This window comes from Taudactylus pleione, unplaced genomic scaffold, assembly GCF_031769625.1.
Source record: "Taudactylus pleione unplaced genomic scaffold, aTauple2 ptg000959l, whole genome shotgun sequence".
In the NCBI taxonomy this organism is placed as follows: domain Eukaryota; kingdom Metazoa; phylum Chordata; class Amphibia; order Anura; family Myobatrachidae; genus Taudactylus; species Taudactylus pleione.
The window spans coordinates 1732024-1752426 of NW_028285360.1; the positions used below are offsets into that span (position 1 = coordinate 1732024).

Sequence of the window (20403 nt, forward strand, 5' to 3'; positions counted from 1 at the left end):
GTTGTTATGGCAACCACTGGGCTTTGTGCTATCTCCCATAACCGCCACGACTGGGGTGATCACATGAACACTTGACCCGCATTGGACTTCCGGTGCGTGTCACGCACGGAATTTCCAGCGGATACTGCAGTTCTTGTTCCGGTTCTGTCCCCGGCGGTGTGAGCGGGAGGAGTACCACACGTCCAGACTGGTAAGCTATTTAATGTCGTTGTTTGTATGAATTTTTTTCATTCTGTATTGTGCATCCTGAGGAAGGGACGTAAGGTCCCGAAACGTTGGTGGATTAAACCTTTATTTTTGACATATCTCGTTTGAAAGTCTCTGAGTGCTGCCTCTGTGTGCTATATGGATTTGGGACTTTGTTCCCTGCAAGGAGGGCACCGGAGCAGGTATGTTCACATAATTTGTTGTGAGTGCCGGATCAGCCGTATTTTACTACATATATATATATGTATGTCCACACGCATACATATATATATATTATATATGTATATATATCTGTGTATATATATATATATTCTAAATGGAAACTAAGTAAAGTAAAAGTCCACTTACCACAAAACTGTCTCTCTTAGGGGAGGATGTCTGCAGTCTGCGGAGCAAAACTGTGGTGTTGCAGCTGCTTTGGCTTGCAGCCTCATCTTTTGCCTCCTTCAGAAGTCCTTCTACAGCTCTGCTCCTCTTCGGTAGCCACGGCAGGCAGGAAGGAAGCTGGAACAAGAGCATTGTGCATAATTGTGCCGCCGCGTCAGCAGGGCAGTCATTAGTATGCCCGCACTAGGTGATAAGGGTTGCCGGGGGAGGGGTTACTCAATGGACAGAGGAGTCACTGGGAGGGTTACCCTGGCCGGTGGTATTGTAGCCCCGCTTTCAGCCCACGAACCTTGGGGCCCCTCTAAACCTTGTGGCCCGGGACCCTTTGTACCCCCCTGTTACAGGACAGGACAGTAACAGGATAGTAACATGACTGATGACTGTAACAGGATAGTAACAGGACAGTAACAGGATAGTAACAGGATAGGACAGTAACACGATAGTAACAGGACAGTAACAGGATAGTAACATAACTGATGACAGTAACAGGATAGTAACAGGACAGTAACAGGATAGTAACATGACTGATGACAGTAACAGGATAGTAACAGGACAGTAACAGGATAGTAGGCCTTAGTGCTTACAGTTTTCTATAATTTAGTGCTGAGAGCTTTTTTCACTGATAATACTAACACCACTTTTATACCAAAGTTCCGAGTCTGACTTACCCCTTTCATACTGTGGCGCCGACCCAGGATCTTGCTGAGTTGGTGCCGTTCACACCGGAGTTGGGTCTGCAGTGACCTGGTGGTGCAGTGGACCTTGGAGATTGTCATTTCCACGGTCCACTGCAGATGATGTCATCTCCAAGCGCCACTGAAGCCGGCCAATTGGGCGGCACGCGGCACGATCCGGGTCATCATGACCTGGATCGCGACGTTTACACTGCAGGGTGCCACGGGAACGACCCGTGGCCAACCCTACAAAATACCACAGTTGGATCCCCGGTTCCCGGGACTCGGGTGGATCTATTTACACAGACAAAAATCCCATCGACCCGGGATTTTTAGGTCGGTGTAAAAGGGGTATAAGACTAAAAATGGGTGCTTGGGAGAAATAAATATGTTTTTGCTTCGTAATTGTGACCCGCATTAAAAGTTAAGGAAATTTTGTGTGTAATGGTTTAACACATGCAATTTGTCTTTATAATGATAACTACGGTTTTAAATAACAGAAGGGTTAACCCTGTTTTCTATTTTTTGTTTTGTCTCACAGGCTAAACCAATCTTCAACCCGCACCCCCCCCCCCATAAAAAAACCCATTGCCTCTGCCGATATTATAATTGTTGAAATAATGTGTTTCAAAATTAGATAAAGGGACTAAGCTATTATGCTACTCAATTATTAACTAGCTGTTAATTAGCATCATTAGTATATGCTTAATTCATTAGTGTTACTTACACATCCCTAATGCTGCACTGTATGCATTTTAGAAGTAATATAAGGTGATACACAGAATCTGTATATATCACAAAAGTACTTCTCTCTGTCCCCACAAACACCCAGTCACGTTTCCATGGTAACATTCCTGTCGCCGGCCGTCATGGCAACCGTCTGGGGCTCCCGTAACCACGGCGACGTGTGTGCTCCCCCTCCCATGCACACACACACTCTTAGAGGGAATTCCCTGCCTTTCCACTTCATTTAAAGGAACAGTGAGTTGATTCCCTGATATTACAATAGAAGATTTATGGCCTCGGTATTAAATATAATAAAGGAAGCACTCTACGTCAGATCCTTCAAATGTCTTCCTGAGTTTATTTTTTTTTCACTTCTAAACAACTTAGAAAACAGTTTGTTTTAATTTTATAAATGGTCCCATATCCTGCATGTTCTCTATTGCTCTGTTCCTTCTTCAAGTCCCTATTTATTACTTTGTCATATTATAATTTCTCTCCTTGGCCTTTTCCCTTTCTTATTTTACTCTCTCTTCCTGCTTCTCACGATCTATCTCGGTTTATCTTTCCCTCTTTCATTCTTGCCTGATTTTCTCTTTATCTGTCTATCTGTAGTGTCTTTATTTCTCTGCCTCTGTCTCTCCCTGCACTGAGAAACCCCCTCCCTTCCCTGATCTGTCCCTTTACTCTGCTCTAGCACATGGTTAAATGCTCCACTCTACCAGTGTCGTGTGACTGATGAGTGCCTTAAGCAGTGCCCACACCCTGTGCTGATGGATCTGGCAGTGCCAAAGAATACAATATCTTTCATTATTGAGTAGACAGATACTCTTCATATTCATACAGAAGACTGTACTGTATACTTGCTTGTCCATCCAGTATTTTTTGTAACTAATTAGAGTATAAAAATCATCTCATTTTGAAGCATTTCCTTTTTATATTCAAGTCCCCAGATTTACATATTTTCTATATACATATAAATTATTTGTCTACAAATACATGATGCACTAGAATGGCGATCTGATACTTTAAAAAGTGGAAATGACAGCAAGTGGCTTCATGGTCAAAAACATAGATGTGTGTTATCCTGTAAATGGCTAAACAAAAATGAATTGTGGGTGCAGCAAGGTCTGATGAGCCACTATTTACTGGACGTCATCAATGTATAATTAGTATTGATAGAAACAAGTATTCAACTTCGGGGGTAATTTATTTACCATTATAAACACGAAACAAGTGGAGGAAGTAGGTAAAGAATACATAACTGGTGTTTTATGGATGAATGGGATGAACAGTTGGCTTTAAAATAAGACAAATCTGTTGCCAAGTCTCTTCGGTGATAATTGCTGCATACATGCTAGAGCCCCTGTTAGAGCCAAGTATTCCTGTGTGGTCATTGCTGATCTGCTAGGGAAGCCTCTCTTGTGAGTGGCATTTCATCAATGGCAAGATGTAAGTGATGTTCTCACAAGACACCATCCTACGCAAGTGGCAGTCATGGCTGAGGTGTCTGCACCTGAGGGCTTCACTTGTAGGAGGGAGCTCCTTCACAGATATACTACATTATATTCATGCTAGATGTTATTGAGAGTTGGTTAGCAGTAGTCCTAAGAGAATAAGGTTTTTATTGTCACTGCATTGTTCCTCAATTTACATAATGTACTATGTTTATTATTTATATTGAGATTTTTGCTGTCTCATCGTGATTTGTATTATTTTGCACAGCCACATGTTCATATCTGTTATCTGTTACTACACAGCTACTGGTGGATGTTGGCGTGCGATCGCGGTGTGTATTTAGACGCCCACCAGCCTGTCTTAAGACGCCCACTTATACACGTCATCTCCAGGAAGTGTATGCAACCATCGGTAACACAGAGTACCATCGGAAGCGTACGCAGCACTTGTGGTTGACTATACCCTACTGCTAGCACTGCGAGTGCTTCAGTGTGTAATTCAACCATGTGACGTGTACTATGACGCAAAGTCTTAATTATGCACCCCTTTGAAACGGCGTTAAGATGCTCAGACACTCCTGCGTTCGCACCACCACTCCCCCGTTTCCATCGACTAACCCCTTTCACCACCCACAAATGGCTCGTCCTGTCACTCAACCTAGCGAACCTTCTATGCTTAAGGGGCAATCGCCTCTCGATCGCATGGACTGGTTCGCGTATGCGCACTGCGATGTGTACGCAAGCGCACATTGCAAACATCGGCTGGCTGCGTGCAAGCGCATCCTATCGAGCGGGTCTGAGTTGGGCCCAAAGTGAGAACCGGAGGAGCAATCGAGGAGGTAGTCATGCTGTCTAAACTAAATCAGACTCTCATACACGCCAGTAAAGCCAGAGCCAGAAGTGTCTTCCTACAAACCCGGGTGACTGTAAACAAGTAGACCGTCACAGAGGAAGGGAGAAAATAGAGATAAAGTGGGAGATGTATCAAACCTGGTAATGGAGTGAAGAAGTGGGCTAGTGGAGAAGTTACCCATAGCAACCAATCAGCTTCTACCTGTCATTTTATAGAATGTACTTGATAAATAATAACAAGTAGCTGATTGGTTGCTATGGGTAACTTGTCCACTTCTTCACTCTTTAGAAGAACCAAAACTCACATGGGGACATTAATCTGGCAGCTTGTGCAGTGGGCTTCCAGATCTATGTATATACAGTATGTCTCCAGAAAATGCAGGGAACTGGCCATAGATAAATAGTGGGTGACAGATGGATTCACAGGTATAAGTTCTCTAAAACAAGGACTGACATAAATAGCTCCTGCTCTAGCTTGCCAGATAGCTACTTGCTTTCCAAACCCACAATACGCTGAATCATACTTGCCTGCTTTATGTTTCCCTCTCCGGGAGAAACACAGAGAGGAGACGCAGCTGACCACTTTATTTATTGGGCCGGGTCGGACTCTCATGTCATTATGCTGCAAATTGGGGGTTCATTATCAGAGGACGGAACTAATTTTACGTGATTCCCTGCATTTCAGCCCCTCCCCTCCATAAGGCCCCACAATCCTCTGCAATTATCTCCCCATACAGCCCACTTCACTGGGAATTGGGCGGGATGTGGGAGATCCAGCCACTCTTCCGTGGCTCTACCCGTAATAACGGGAGACTCCAGCACCTACAGGGAGAATAGGTAAGTATCTGATCATGTCCTATGGATTCAGGATTGTAACAGTGCCACTTACTATATGTCAGTGTTCACGCCAGTGAATTTCAGGCAATCTAACCAGTTTGCAAAGCAGCAGCATTTACCAACATTAACAGCATTGAAAATCATAAGGTGTTTATGAAATAGCAATCCACAACATTATCACCTATAATTATTCATACTCCAAAATGTTTTGAATTAATACTCAGTGATACTCAGCATCATCAGCTTGTGCAACATACCCATTAAGTATACAATACATGTCATTTAATTGCAAACTTTTGATTGCTGTGAACTGAAATAAAATTGGAGCCCCATCAGTGACAGCCCTAAAGAACAAAATTTGGTACTTAGCTCCTATGGAATATATAACTGCCCTTCTCTGTGACAATGTGTCAAAATGTCATGCTACCTGGGGCCCCTGGTACTCTACATTTCACAGACTGTTACCCGGACTACTGTAGAGTGAAGCTGGTCTTCTCTCAGTTGTGTAGTGCATCGTATATTGCTACCCATATCCCCACCTATCTCCGCACCCCCTTTCTTCATTTCATTAATGTATTTCATTTCGTTTACTCTATTTTTGAGTTGTGGCAGGTGTGATATTATAATTTCAAAATTAATAGTTAGAATAATATTGTTGTACATATTACTTATAAGAAACAATGTTTTATTTGTAAGTCTATGTACACAATTGACAATTGTTTCCGTCACTGTTGTATTTTATGTCAACTATTATAATAAAGAGATTAAAAAGTGAAGAGTGCACAATATTTATGCATTATTGTGCACAGTTTAATGCAAACTGTAGCTGTAGCTGGTAGTTCCGTTTAGCACCCGACTGTGCACACAGCAGCTGGTCTGTGGAAAGTGACTTGGTGCTAAAGATCAGCAGGATAGCCAAGTTTCAAATAATATTTGAGGGGACTGTGGGCCTGATTCAGACCTGCTCACGAGCGCTCGCAAGCGGGTCGATGTTGGCCAAGTGCGCATGACGCACGACGGAGGCGGCTCCGTCGTGCGCATGCGCGAGACCCGAATAACGACGGCCGAGCCGTCGCTATGGGTCTCGCACCAAAGGGGGCGTGCTGTCGATGGTGATTGACAGCACGCCCCCTTTGGTGGGCGTGCCGGGGGCGTGGCACTAGTGATGTCAGTGGGAGTGCTTTTGGCTTTGATAGAACCAAAAGCACTCCAGGGCTTGCGGCAACGAGACCCTACCTCAAGGGTCTCGTCGCAAGCCCGATGGTTTTGGACGCTCGCTATAGCTGTGGGTGGTCACCCACAGCTATGCCAGCGGATAGGAGGCCGCTCTTAAATTCAGAGGGACGGCCCTGATTCAGAGCGAGCGCTCTGTCAGAGCGTTCCGGCTCTGAATCAGGGCCTGTGTGTGTAAACCGGGAGAGCAGAATGGAAAACATCAAACATCTGAGATATTGGGACATATTTATTAACTATTGTGTTTTATGCCCGATAATTATAATTTGTTATTGCCACTTATTGTGGCAATAAGAAAATAAAGTTAGCTGGGATAGATTAAATAAACACATGCAGGGACAGGCACTCTGATAGGATCCCATCCCTGCGATGTGTAAAGTAATGCGATCATTTTACTTCCTTCTCCCTAGCTACTAAAGGATTACCCATGCTGACCCCACTGGCGAAAGCTTGCCCAAAGCATGGTGGTAATACCTACTTAAGAACATATTGTATAGTTGCAATCCTCTTATTGCTATCTCCATTTCAGGTTAATGATAACAGCTGACAAAGATAGAACAAAATCATTTATTAAATGTATTTTCTAAAACACATTGCAGCATGATGGCGATAACAGCAGATAATGATAGAAATAAATACTTTATTTAATAATTAATTAAATATATATATATTCTAAAACACCTTGTGGAATAATTGCCAAGTTAAACATTTTTCAAATATATATATATTTTTTTGTTGAACGTGGGCCTTTGCATGTATGAACCAGAAAAGACGGTTCAAGCGGCACTTATGCATGCAGGGCTGTCTGCCAGTATTGCCAGAGCTACACTCTGCTGCGTTGGCATCATTGTATTAGTAGATTGTAGCAATAGAAAATATTTGTTATCGACAAACTTTAATAATTATACCTGTATGTGACATTTGATTAGCAAATATTTGTCAGATTCCAATGATATGGAGAAACAATAGGCCTTATTTACATACGGGAAAAAAGTTGTGGCAACTCTTAATTTTCTTACCTGTATCAAATTATTCCTGTACACGGCCCTAAGGGGTGTAGTTGGCATCCTGATAGTCAGAATCCCGATGCTCGCAATACTGGTGGCAGGCTCCCAAAGGGTAAGAATGCAGACAACTTCAAATGGTAAGTATAATGGTGCGTACACACTGGGCGATAAAGTGGACGACTGAACGATAACGATATCGTTATCGTTCAGTCGTCCACTTTATCGTCCATTTTTAACCCCAAAAAGATGAACGATGACGACGACGCACGTTCCCGCGGGTCGTTCGTCATCATCGTTCATCGGGCTGACATGAAGGCCAACCTGACGATCTCGTCAGGTTGCTGCATGTCAGGGAATGGGGGAGAGAGCCCGGCGCTGAACGATATCGTTAATGATATCGTTCAGTGGCTGTGCTCAATGTCATGATATCGCTCAGGAAGCATATTGTGTAGTGTGTACCCACCATCAGGGTAAAGGTGGCCATACACGGGATGATTTTTAACACGATTTTGGCAGTTTCTACAGGTTGGACAGACCAATCGTTTGAAAATAGTTGTATTTTGAGTCTTCTGCGACCCCGATGCGCGTCCCCGCCGTCGTCTAGTTGGATCGCAGGGCAGATGGTTTTGCAGAGAGATCTCAACTGATCGTGTATGATGTGGTACACTTCTAGGCATCTTATCCTATGATGTTAATGATCAATCTTACACCATTTGACCACATCTTCTGAAGAATTTCAAGGGAAATCGTACAACTGATCTTACCAACTTTGAATTTCAACGTGTATGGGGGCCATAAGGATTAGGCTACGGGGGGGTTAAGTTTAGGCTGTGGGAGGGGAGGGTTAGGCTACGGGAGGGGGGTTAGGTTTAGACTATGGGTGGGGAGGGTTAGGCTGCTGGAGGGGTGGGGACTGTTAGGATTAGAGTTAGCCTGAAAATACTTAACAAAATTCACCAGCATTTTCACTGTTGGGATCCTGCTGCCGGCATCCTGACCATCGGGATTCTTACTGTCAGGGTACCGTAGACAACTGCGGTCCTAAACATGTGAGAGGGGCTTAAGCTGTTTGCAGTAAAATGAGGTGGTAGTACACTTTGTAGCAATTATCAGGGTTTAGTGTTACTTTTTGTTGTGCTATAGATGTTTCCACATACCTCCGTGTACCTCAAGCCACGTTATACATAATGCGTGAGCCCCGAGCATCTTTTTGTGCAACTTTTTGCCTTCAAATGCGTCTTATTCACAAAGTGGTGCAAATATTACGCACAAGCAGTTTCTGCTGATTAAAATGATATACGGTATACCTATATTCTGTGTGCAACTGTGGGCGTATCTGCATGCGATATACTATGTTACAATGTCAGTGTCCTATTCGCATTGCTTTGTGAATAAGATGCATTTGAAGGTAAAAAGTCACACAAAAAGACATTCGGCACTACCGAGTCATGCCACGGCATGGAGAAACTAGAAGGGCTGTTTAACACGCAAGGAGGCTAGATGTATGTGGACACATCTGTATACCTTATAACTTACAGTGTATGAAAACTTTAAAAAGATTGTTCATGTTACTATGATTGTAGTACATTATGATAATCTTGCTATTTATTTACAAATCCCTTACTTTGTACTCCAGAGCTTGCTTCTATTCCCCTCTACTGCTCTACACTTATATCTAGTCTACTCTGTTTTACCATCTTTTACTCTCTACTACCTTTTTATTTGATTTCTTGCATGCTGCCCTTCTCTCTCATCCCCTGCTTGTTTTCATGCTATAAATATTGGGCACAGAAAATAGCGTGCTCAGCCTGTGCATGCATAGACAGCGTGGGGTGAGGCTGTGACATTCAGTGACCCAAACAGACCAAACACGCAACAGTATGCTTTAGCTGGGAGGAGGAGGAGGAGGCAGTGTACCAGAGAGAAAATTCTCATTTTCGCTGTGTAGGAATACTCGCCATTAAATGTTCATTATCAGCTGTTGGCTGCTCGTCATCAATATACAAGGCTACGTCTCATACATAGCAATTATTTCACATGCGCACAAATTAAATCTAGAATCCTTACTAGTCTTGAGTGTCACTTTGTCTGGTTTTCTTGAATTTTCATAAATATGTTGCCTGCATGCAGAGGGACTATGCATATTCCCCTTGAGTTTGCCATAGTCATAGATTAGAAATTATAGAATGAATGAAGTAGTGAATACTATCTAGTGTATATACTAAGATTACACAAAACGATGGAAACCTCAACACTGCTTTCAGAACAGCTTAAATACTTCCTGTTATAAGTTCTGTAAATTTAGAACTGTTATGAATAGTACTTAGTGCTCTATTTACTACAATCTGCTTATTGAATGCAGATTGTAGTGTGATATTATCGACTGAATTCGCATTGCGAATTCAGGCAATATCACAGGGATTTACTACAAATCCTGTGCAGGGACAGAGCTTGCGATAAAGCTCTGTCCCTGCGAATCCCCTCCGCACACTAGTCACGGTATTTTTGCATAAAATACAGTGACAAAGTGCCCGCACATGCGCCGACCGACCGGCGCTAAGCTCCGCCCCCCTGCGCTAAGCCCCACCCCTGCGATCACAGACCCCCCCCGCGACCACCCCCTCTGCCTTAATTACACTTACCTGCATGCTCCGGGCCTCCGGTGATGTTCTCCATGCCTCCGATCACCTGATGACCTGGCCGCAGTGCACTATGGGAGACCAGCTGACCGTAGGGGAGACATCACCGGAGGCCCGATCACCGGTCCCTGGAGTCAGGTAAGTAAAAAAAAATGTTGACATTTTTTTTTTCTTTTTTTTTACAGTAATCAGCTTGCGGTCTGTTTAGACCACACAGCTGATTACTGGGACCAACTCTCGGCTCTGCTCTCCCTGTTAGAGCAGAGTAGGAGGCCGGTAACCGGGGGGAGACCCTGAATAATGCCACCTCCAGGTGGCGTTATTATCACAGGGCTTTCTCCGATATTTTTTTACAATTTCTTTTTAGTAACTCTGGTCGGATCACATTTCCCATTACAATTATGGGAAATGCAATCTGCTTTACTAAAAATAAGTGATACTTAGGGGTTGGAGTAGAATTTTACGAATTGCCCCGTAATAACTGTAGGTGCTACTAAAATAATGTGAAATGGGTGTGAAAACACAATTTTTCACTTTATTTTAGTAAAAATAATGTTAATAAATAGAGCCCAGAATATTTCTACTCAATGTACCAGAATTTCCCAATGATGGTCATGGAACATGTTTGACTTCATCCTGGTATCCATTGATTTCACGCAACACTTTTGTGTGGTGTTGTTATTGTCGTGCAACATTGGAAGATCTTGAAACAAGGGCCCTCATTCAGAGCCGTACGCTCTGAGCAGAACGCACACCCTGAATGAGGGCCGTCCTCCATAATTATGGAGCGTCCTCCTGGACGCTCGTATAGCTGTGGGTCACCACCCACAGCCTATACGAGCGTGTAGTTTGATGGCCGCGATGGTCTTGACCATCGCGACCATCGCCACTGCGAGCCGGAGCCTGCGGTTGAGTTTTTCAACCGCAAGGCCCGGAGTGATTTTGGCTCTATCAGAGCCCAAATCACTCCCACTGACATCACTAGTGATGTCAGTGGGCCGGCTTCTGACGGTAGGCGTTCCCTTGGGAACGCCCCCGTCAGGGAGGCACACCCCGGCACGCCCACCAAAGGGGGCGTGCTGTCAATCAACATCGACAGCACGCCCCCTTTGATCAGACACACCGAGCGAAGGAAAGTCCTTCGCTGGTCGCGTCTGGCGCATGCGCACGACGGAGCTCCAGCCGTCGTGCGCATGCGCAGTGCACAACATCGACCCACTTGCGAGCGGACAGCCGCTTGCGAGTGGGTCTGAATCAGGCCCAATGTTTGCATCTTATTGATTAAAATAATATGAGCCCATTAGCCATTATTGTACAATGTAGTGCATTCATTCAAGAATCCACAACCATGTTTAATTGTTGGGAACAGACCCGCCAACGTGGGACTCTGGAGAGGTAAGTATAATATGGGTGCAGGGTGTGCGGTATAGGCCCCCCTAGACCCAAGGGCCCGTGTGCACCGCTCACCCTGCACCCATTATAAATACGCCCCTGACCGGTGTATGTGTTGCTCTACATTGACCTTGGCTACAAGTGGTTATAGAGTAATAGCTTTATGAACATCAGTTCTGTGAAATTCGCAAAATAAATTATTGTTGGGAATTGGTGCAAGTCTAAATGAATATTTAGCTCTTCACTAACTTAGTTACTGAAATACATACAAAACTTTCATAGATTACATTAGTTTGTCTTTGTTCCATTAGTGCTTTATATTGTTTGGTGTCCCCCTGGTATTTGCTTCAATAATCATTTCAGCAGGAAGTCAGTGGCAGGGAGGGCTGTCAAGAGCTAAGATGATCCTGGGTACTGGGGATGTGGACAAATTCTGGAGGTGTGGCACGAAATTTTTTTACAAAACTACAGAGGAGGCTCCAGAAAGGTGAGTAATCAATGCGATCAACGCCACCCACGTTTATCTGCTCACTACTGCTGTATAGCAGCGCAGCTTTCCGCAGCGTCACATCCAGCAGTGAGAGAGAAGAGACTGCTGCTTCTCAGCGGTAACAGCAGTCTCTTCTCTGTCACTGCCTGATATGCGGCTGCACTGCTATTCAGCGGCCAGAGGAAGCAGCTGACCTGGGCCCGCTCCAACCGGCATGGACCTGCTCCTCTACTATGGAAATATAGAGGTATTTTGTGGCTTCAACAAGAATCAGTTTGTGCTAGCTAAATCCAGGATATCTGCTGACACTTTCATCCAACATTATTACTTAGTCAATGTATGTTAAAACTTCTAAATTCTAATGTTGTATGATTGACGCTATATAAGTAAATGAAAATAATGAAATAATTGTTAAGTAATTGTTATTGACAGTTAAAGTTAGGAAATTGAATTATACTATGTGGATTGTTGTGCTGTGAGCTGCAGTATGCATCTGCATTCAGATAAACGTCATGGTACAACTACAGGCCTCAGATATACATGGGATGCCATGTAACAGTTTTCACTTGTTTAATAATTCTACCAATGAATGCCAGCTATCTAGCAAATGTCCATACTTGTCTTACAGACATGCAATCTGAATTTCAGACTTCCGGCAGAGTAGGCCACCCTGAAGTGGACGGGGTGGGCTCTGATGCAGCAAAAGTGGGCAGTTCTCTGGTAATACCCACCTGGCCCATCCGAGAAACTTGCCAGAGATGGCAAGTATGCATATCCACCTGTGACTTTCTCACTAGTCCTGGTGCTGTGAAATCTCAATAACCAGTGACAGATTTTACCTAGGGGCTGCAGCCCAGTAAAATCTGCCACCCACAGGGACTGGCTATCAATGGAAATGACATCCCATTGGATTAGCGCTTCCTGCTAATCGGATGATGATGAAGCAGTCCAAAGGGGAGGTGTTTCTCCACCTGGGACTGCCAATCTGGACTGCAATAACAGAGAGCGCTTCCCATTGGAAGCCACTCAGCAGCTATCACAGTTGCCCTTACCAACTTCTAGGGGCTGCAGCTGATGCAGTCCCTAGAAGCCAGGCAGCTTGCTATTTTGTGCATGCTCACAATAACAGATACCACCGCCAGCAAAGGCAGGGGCTGCGGCTGTCAGTGACAAATATAACCATATAGCTATTTTAAAAATTCCCAGCATTGCACTACGCAAAAGCACAAGTGATAGGAGAGGTAGGCTACAGACTGTCAGACATATATTTCTGTGCGTATGGCATTTATGCTCTCAAACTGTCAAAATATAGATGCAGTGTACAAAGAGAAATGACATTCATGCTGCCACAGCTAAAACCCAGTAATTAAGTATGGGCACAAATGTGGTTAATTATCTTGAAATAATGTGTAGTTTTTAGTCCATTTTATTTTTATTTATATTCATTTAGAAAACAAAAATAAATCACGCACATTGTAGATTACATTTAATGATATACTGAATTAGAAGGTGGCCCAATGAGCTTACAGTATGAGATATAAGGTATGGGGGATGTAACAATAGAAGCCATACAAATGAGAAGTGAATGTTGGAGTAAGTACATGTAAAGGTGCAAAGTATTCATGAAGAATAAGGTTATTTTTCCCTGAATTGGATGGATCTGCATGGTGCACATAAAGGTTTTCAAGGTTAAATAGTCTAATACTGGAAGTTGGTGGGGAGAGACCTAAGGGTGCGGAAGGGACTACACAATAGAAATATTGCTGCATTGCATGACATAAGGTTGAGATAGAAAAGGATATGAGAAGGTCACTGTAGAAGCATAGAGTGTGACTGGTAGTGTATTTCTGAGCAACATGTCTTCCATGATAATGTGTTTAATTACCAACCAGTGCCCTATCTGTCTGGAGTTTGGATGTACTCTGGTTTTCTCCCACATTCCAAAAACATAGCCATTTAGTAAGTTAGTTTAAAATTAATCCTAGTGGCTGTGGTTTTGTATGTGCATGATTGTGTTAGGGAATTTAGGCTGTAACCTCCAATAATCTGTGCACACGACTGATTAATTGGTAACACTATATAAATAGCCGATAATAATAATAATCTGCAGGGACTTGCAGTCAGGTTAGACAGAGCCTCCCCTGTCATATTCCTGAGATTTGATATAATAATGATTAGAATAATACAAAGAAGATATTTATAACATATAAACATCTTCTTTGTTTATTCTAATCATTTTGTATAGTTAACATTCACCAGTTATGTGGAGCTCCCTGGGACTGCAGGGAGACTAGAGGTGAGGCAGCAACAGCTCAGGCTCACTTCTGTATAGTCAGACACTGCTTGCAGAGCTGGGGGCCGGTCCACACCACGGACAGTAAGCTGCACAGAAAGAGAGCTAATAGAGGCATGCCTCTGAGTATGGGGGACGTGCCCTAATAATTGATGGACACCTTGGAGGTGTCATGTGACCAGGAAGTGCACTGCAGTGTTTATAGATCAGAGTTCAGTCAGCAGCAGCAAGAGAAGACACAGTGATGCAGGTAGGAGAATCAATGGACGCTGAAGCATAATGTAGTGAGGGTACAGTTACAGTGAGTAGGGGTGAGACAGGCTCCCAGCACTCAGACCCATCTCCATGTGTACCTCCCCAGCCGTTGACCTCCCTACACATCACTGATAATCTGTGTACCAGTCACTATGGTGACAGCAATAAAATGGGTGCACTTCTAATGTCACTATTTGACCGCAATAAATAAAGGTCTACCTAGTGTTCTATACGTACACGTTCTGTATTTTGCCTATCTATACATAGTATAATGCTGGGTACACACTGGCCGATCAATTGATCGGCCAATATATCTGCTGGCCATCGCCCAGTGTGTACAGACGATATGCCTGTGAACCGCGTCGTTCACCGACATATCGCATTGACTGTGCTGCACAGCCGATGGACAGATATGTATGCAGACATACAGTATCTGTCCATCGGCAAGTGTGTCCGGGCGGTCTGCAGACCGCCTGTACACACACCGCGGCACCCACAGGGAGGGGGGTGGCCCTGCCCCCGACCCGCCACCCTGCCAGCGGGAACAGCGGATGCCGGATAGATGATGGCCATTCAGTATGTATGAACAACCATCATCTAAAGATATATCTGCAGATCACTTGACCTGCAGATATATCTTTCAGGTGTGTACCCACCTTAAGATAGAGACCCTATTAGGCTTCTGTCTGTTTGTTCGGGCTAATCTCGAGAAATACTGGACGAATTTTAATGCAGTTTTCACTATACTATAGAGCATTTGTTGAGGAAGGTTTAGGTGTATGAAACATTAATGTGTATTAATAAGTACTCACTATATTTTAAATATTACCAATAACCAGTGGCGGATCCAGGGGGGGGCGATTGGAGTGATTGCCCCCCCTAGCACAGTTTATCATCTCTCTCCTCTGCATCATTAAGTTCAGAGGAGAGAGATGATAAAGGCTGTGCTGTGCTGTGATCGGAGCTCCCGTCTCCCAGTCGGGGGGATGTGTCAGTGACAGGCTGTCACCTGACTCGGGAGCCTCAGAGGAAGCGATCACAGCCGGCTCCTCACACCCTGTGATCAGCTGTGTGGTCTAAATAGACCACACGCTGATCACTGCTAAAAAAAAACAACTTACCTCTGTCCAGGGAGCGAAGATCGGGGCTCCGGTGATGTCCTCCCTCCAGTCAGCTGGTCTCCCGGCTCCTGCACTGTGACCCTGGTCAGCTGCTGACCGTGTCACAGTGCAGGATGGGAGAGCAGCTGACTGAAGCCCAGAGGGAGATCATCACCGGAGCAGCGGAGGTAAGTGAAAGTAAAGGGGGGAATGGGGGGTCGCGGGGGGGGGGGGGATTGCCACAAAGGGGGATCGTGAGGGGGGTTGCTGTGAGCGGGAGGCGGAATTAATCATTTACTCCCCCCCCTAATACAACAGTCTAGATCCGCCCCTGCCAATAACAGTACAATTTTACTGTATTCAAGTTAATCAAGAATGCCGTGCAAAACAGTCTTTTTTCTTCTTTTTTGGTTTATATTACTACTTGACTGCACCAGCCTCAGTCAGTGCTGTAAGCAGTAGGGGAGTTATGCAGAGTTGGAAAAGTAACAATTTGCACCTTTTTTCCGCTCACAAATTGCATATTTTTTTACTGCAGAAATTATTAATCTTTATACATCCATAGTCATGCTGACTGAGATGTATTTTGCACTTACAATGACTTGCACTGGTGGATGGGATGTGGATGGGGCATATATGTGTGGTCATAAGTACAGTTAGGGCATATATATATATAAATACATATATATATATATATATATATATATATATATATATACATATAGTACATCCCATGCCTCCAAACAGTAATATATGACTGTTTGGAGGACTGGCGCTGTTTGGAGGACTGGGACTGTTTGGAGGACTGGGACTGTTTGGAGGCATGGGACTGTTTGGAGGACTGGGACTGTTTGGAGGCATGGGACTGTTTGGAGGACTGGGACTGTTTGGAGGACTGGGACTGTTTGGAGGCATGGGACTGTTTGGAGGCATGGGACTGTTTGGAGGACTGGGACTGTTTGGAGGCATGGGACTGTTTGGAGGACTGGGACTGTTTGGAGGCATGGGACTGTTTGGAGGCATGGGACTGTTTGGAGGCATGGGACTGTTTGGAGGCATGGGACTGTTTGGAGGACTGGGACTGTTTGGAGGCATGGGACTGTTTGGAGGCAGACACCGCTGGTGAAAAATACAAACTGAAATGATGATTGGCAATCACTTCTGATTAGCTATATGCATCTGAAATTTTCCACTTTTGCTAATGCTATTACTGCTGCGCTGTATTCACAGTTATTACAGTTATTTTTGCAATTGTCTAAAGCAATAAAGCATATTTACAAGGTGAAGAATGTTTGCAGTGCCAGGTTACTGGCAGGTTGGGCAGGGAGGTCGCCAGGAGCACCCATACATGGAGAGCCCCCACACGGTCATAGCTAGGGCAGTAGCTGGAGGGACACAGTGAGCACAGCCTTCCCACTCAGTACTGCTTGGCCTCGCACACTCATGAAGGAGGTGAAAGGCAGTGCCCTGCAGAGGAAGCCTAGGTGTGTGTTTCATGGGGGAGAGGTGTGCAGCCACAGACTGGAGTCCCTTATAACATGCTTGCCTACTTTTTGAAAAAGTGTTTCAGGGAGATTGTGAAAGCAACACCTATAAGCGCACGTTAAAGTGGGAGCGTGTACTGCTACATCTGAGAGGCGAGTCATAAAATTGATTTACATCCTAATGTAAATGAGCCCCAAAAGCAGTTAGTAAGATCTACATGTTGATGAAAACACACTGATACTTTTTCGAAAAAGTATGTAGCCATAGGGATCATTGTGCCTTATAAGTAGGGGTGAGCGGGTTCGGATTTCTGAAATCCGAACCCCCCCGAGCCCCCCCGATCCGAGGCCGATCCGAGTCAGGCTCGACTTTTCCCGCCTGACGGATCTGAAATCGAGGCAAAACGTCATCATCCCGCCTTCCGGGTCTCGCAGGTTTTGGATCCAATATAAGGTACCCGCGTCGGCGCCATTTTCTCACTCGGCTGTGGACAGTGAAGAGGCAGGGTGGGAGTTAGGGCTGGCTGGGCTGTGTAGTGTAGTGTAGTGTAGTGTAGTGCAGAGTAGTGTTGTGCTGTGCTGTGCTGTGCTGTTGTCCATAGGGGCTGTGTCCACTACTTCAAAGTCCATAGGGGCTGGCTGTGTTGTGCTGTGCTGCTGTTGTCCATAGGGGCTGTGTCCACTACTTCAAAGTCCATAGGGGCTGGCTGGACTGTGTTGTGCAGTCAGTTGTCCATAGGGGCTGTGTCCACTCCAAAGTCCTGTGCAGTGTCCCAGTCCTAAAGGGGTGCTGTAGTGTTGTCCAGGGGGTGCTCTGTCCGTCAGGGGTGCTCCCCCCAAGTGCTAAAAAAAATAATATTTTTTCTGTGTTTGTGAATTGTGTGCGCAGTATCCGCACGTGCATCAACAAAGTAGTGCCAAGCGTGCGCCTGTGTCATAAGTAAAGGGCCGGCTGGCTTGACCGTTAAAGGGTGCTGTAACCCCCAAAGTACACTCCAAACCAAATAAAAAAATATTTTCTGTGTTTGTGAATTGTGTGCGCAGTAGCCGCACGTGCATCAACAAAGTAGTGCCAAGCGTGCGCCTGTGTCATAAGTAAAGGGCCGGCTGGCTTGACCGTTAAAGGGTGCTGTAACCCCCAAAGTACACTCCAAACCAAATAAAAAAATATTTTCTGTGTTCGTGAATTGTGTGCGCAGTAGCCGCACGTGTATCAACAAAGTAGTGTCAAGCGTGCGCCTGTGTCATAAGTAAAGGGCCGGCTGGCTTGACCGTTAAAGGGTGCTGTAACCCCCAAAGTACACTCCAAACCAAATAAAAAAATATTTTCTGTGTTTGTGAATTGTGTGCACTGTGGCTGCACGTGCATCAACAAAGGAGCAGTGCCAAGCGTGCGCCTGTGTCCCATAAGTAAAGAGCCGGCTGGCTCATTTCTTAAAGGGTGGTGTAACCCACAAAGTGCACTACTCTCCAGCAAAAATAAAAAAATATTTTCTGTGATTGTGTGCGCCTTAGCCGCACGTATATATCAATATAACATAAATGGAGGACCAAACTTTCTCTGATAAAAATAAAATAGGGAAAGATCAAGAACCACTTCCTCCTAGTGCTGTTGCTGCTGCTGGGAGTTGTTCATCATCCCAGAGAGGAAGTAGGATCACCACTACTTTTACTAAACAATTGACCCTCCAACAGTCCCTAGCGATGAGGATGAAGTAAGACAGCAGTCATCCTGAAGCAAAACGTATAACTGAGGCCTTGACTGCTATGTTGGTGTTAGACGTGCGTCCGGTATCCGCCATTAGTGCAGTGGGATTTAGACAATTGATGGAGGTAGTGTGTCCCCGGTTCCAAATCCCGTCTAGATTCCACCTGCATCCTCAAAGCAGCAGCGACAAGTGTGCGTCTGTCTGTTAAAGGGTGGTGTAACCCTCAAAGTGCGCTCCACAAACAATAAAAAAATTCCTTTTTTTTCTGTCTTTGTGAATTGTGTGGGCTGTAGCCGCACTTGCATCCTCAAAGCAGCAGCGACAAGCGTGCGTCTGTCTGTTAAAGGGTGGTGTAACCCTCAAAGTGCTCCAAAAAATAAAAAACTATTTTTTTTATGTGTTTGTGACTTGTGTGCGATGTAGCCGCACGTGCATCAACACAGTAGCAGCGCCAAGCGTGCGCCTGTGTCATAAGTCAAGGGCCGGTTTGGACATCTGGTCCGGACTGAAGGACGTGCCAACAATTTCTGACAAGTCTACTGTCACTGCATATGATACTGTCCTCAAAGCAGCAGCGACAAGCGTGCGTCTGTCTGTTAAAGGGTGGTGTAACCCTCAAAGTGCGCTCCACAAACAATAAAAATATTCTTCTTTTTTTTTCTGTCTTTGTGAAATGTGTGGGCTGTAGCCGCACCTGCATCCTTAAAGCAGCAGCGACAAGCGTTCGTCTGTCTGTTAAAGGGTGGTGTAACCCTCAAAGTGCGCTCCACAAACAATAAAAAAATTCTTCTTTTTTTTTCTGTCTTTGTGAATTGTGTGGGCTGTAGCCGCACTTGCATCCTCAAAGCAGCAGCGACAAGCGTGCGTCTGTCTGTTAAAGGGTGGTGTAATGCTCAAAGTGCGCTCCACAAACAATAAAAAAATTCTTCTTTTTTTTTCTGTCTTTGTGAAATGTGTGGGCTGTAGCCGCACCTGCATCCTTAAAGCAGCAGCGACAAGCGTGCGTCTGTCTGTTAAAGGATTACATCGGTGACAGCATCCAAGTAGGCATGTCAGACAGTCCGTACCTGTACTGGCAGGAAAAAGAAGCAATTTGGAGGTCCCTGTACAAACTGGCTCTATTTTACCTGAGTTGCCCCCCCTCCAGTGTGTACTCCGAAAGAGTCTTTAGTGCAGCCGGGAACCTTGTCAGCGAAAGGCGTAGGAGGTTGCTTCCACAAAATGTGGAGAAGATGATGTTCATAAAATGAATTATCAACTCTTCCAGGGAGACCAGCCTCCAGAACGTACAGAGGGACCTGTGGTTGTGGATTCCAGCGGGGACGAATTAATACTCTGTGAGGATGAGGATGTACACAACACTGAAGAGGGTGAGGAATCGGTGGATGAGGAGGATGAGGACGACATCTTGCCTCCGTAGAGCCAGTTTGTGCAGGGACAGATTAATTGCCAGCTTGTTTTGTGGGGGCCCAAACGAACCAATCATTTCAGCCACAGTCGTGTGGCAGACCCCGGCGCTGAAATGTTGGGTTTGTTAAAGTGTGCATGTCCTGTTTATACAACATAAGTGTGGGTGGGAGGGCCCAAGGACAATTCCATCTTGCACCTCTTTTTTTTCTTTGAATTATGTACTGTTTGGGGCCTAGTTTTTCAAACTGCCATCC

At 44.9% G+C, this 20403-nt stretch overlaps 1 protein-coding gene across 1 annotated transcript in view; it reads left to right on the forward strand.

The window, feature by feature from the left end:
• FOXO6 (forkhead box O6) overlaps window positions 1-20403 on the forward strand; it is a 122339-nt gene that overhangs the window by 65043 nt on the left and 36893 nt on the right. The window lies entirely within an intron of this gene.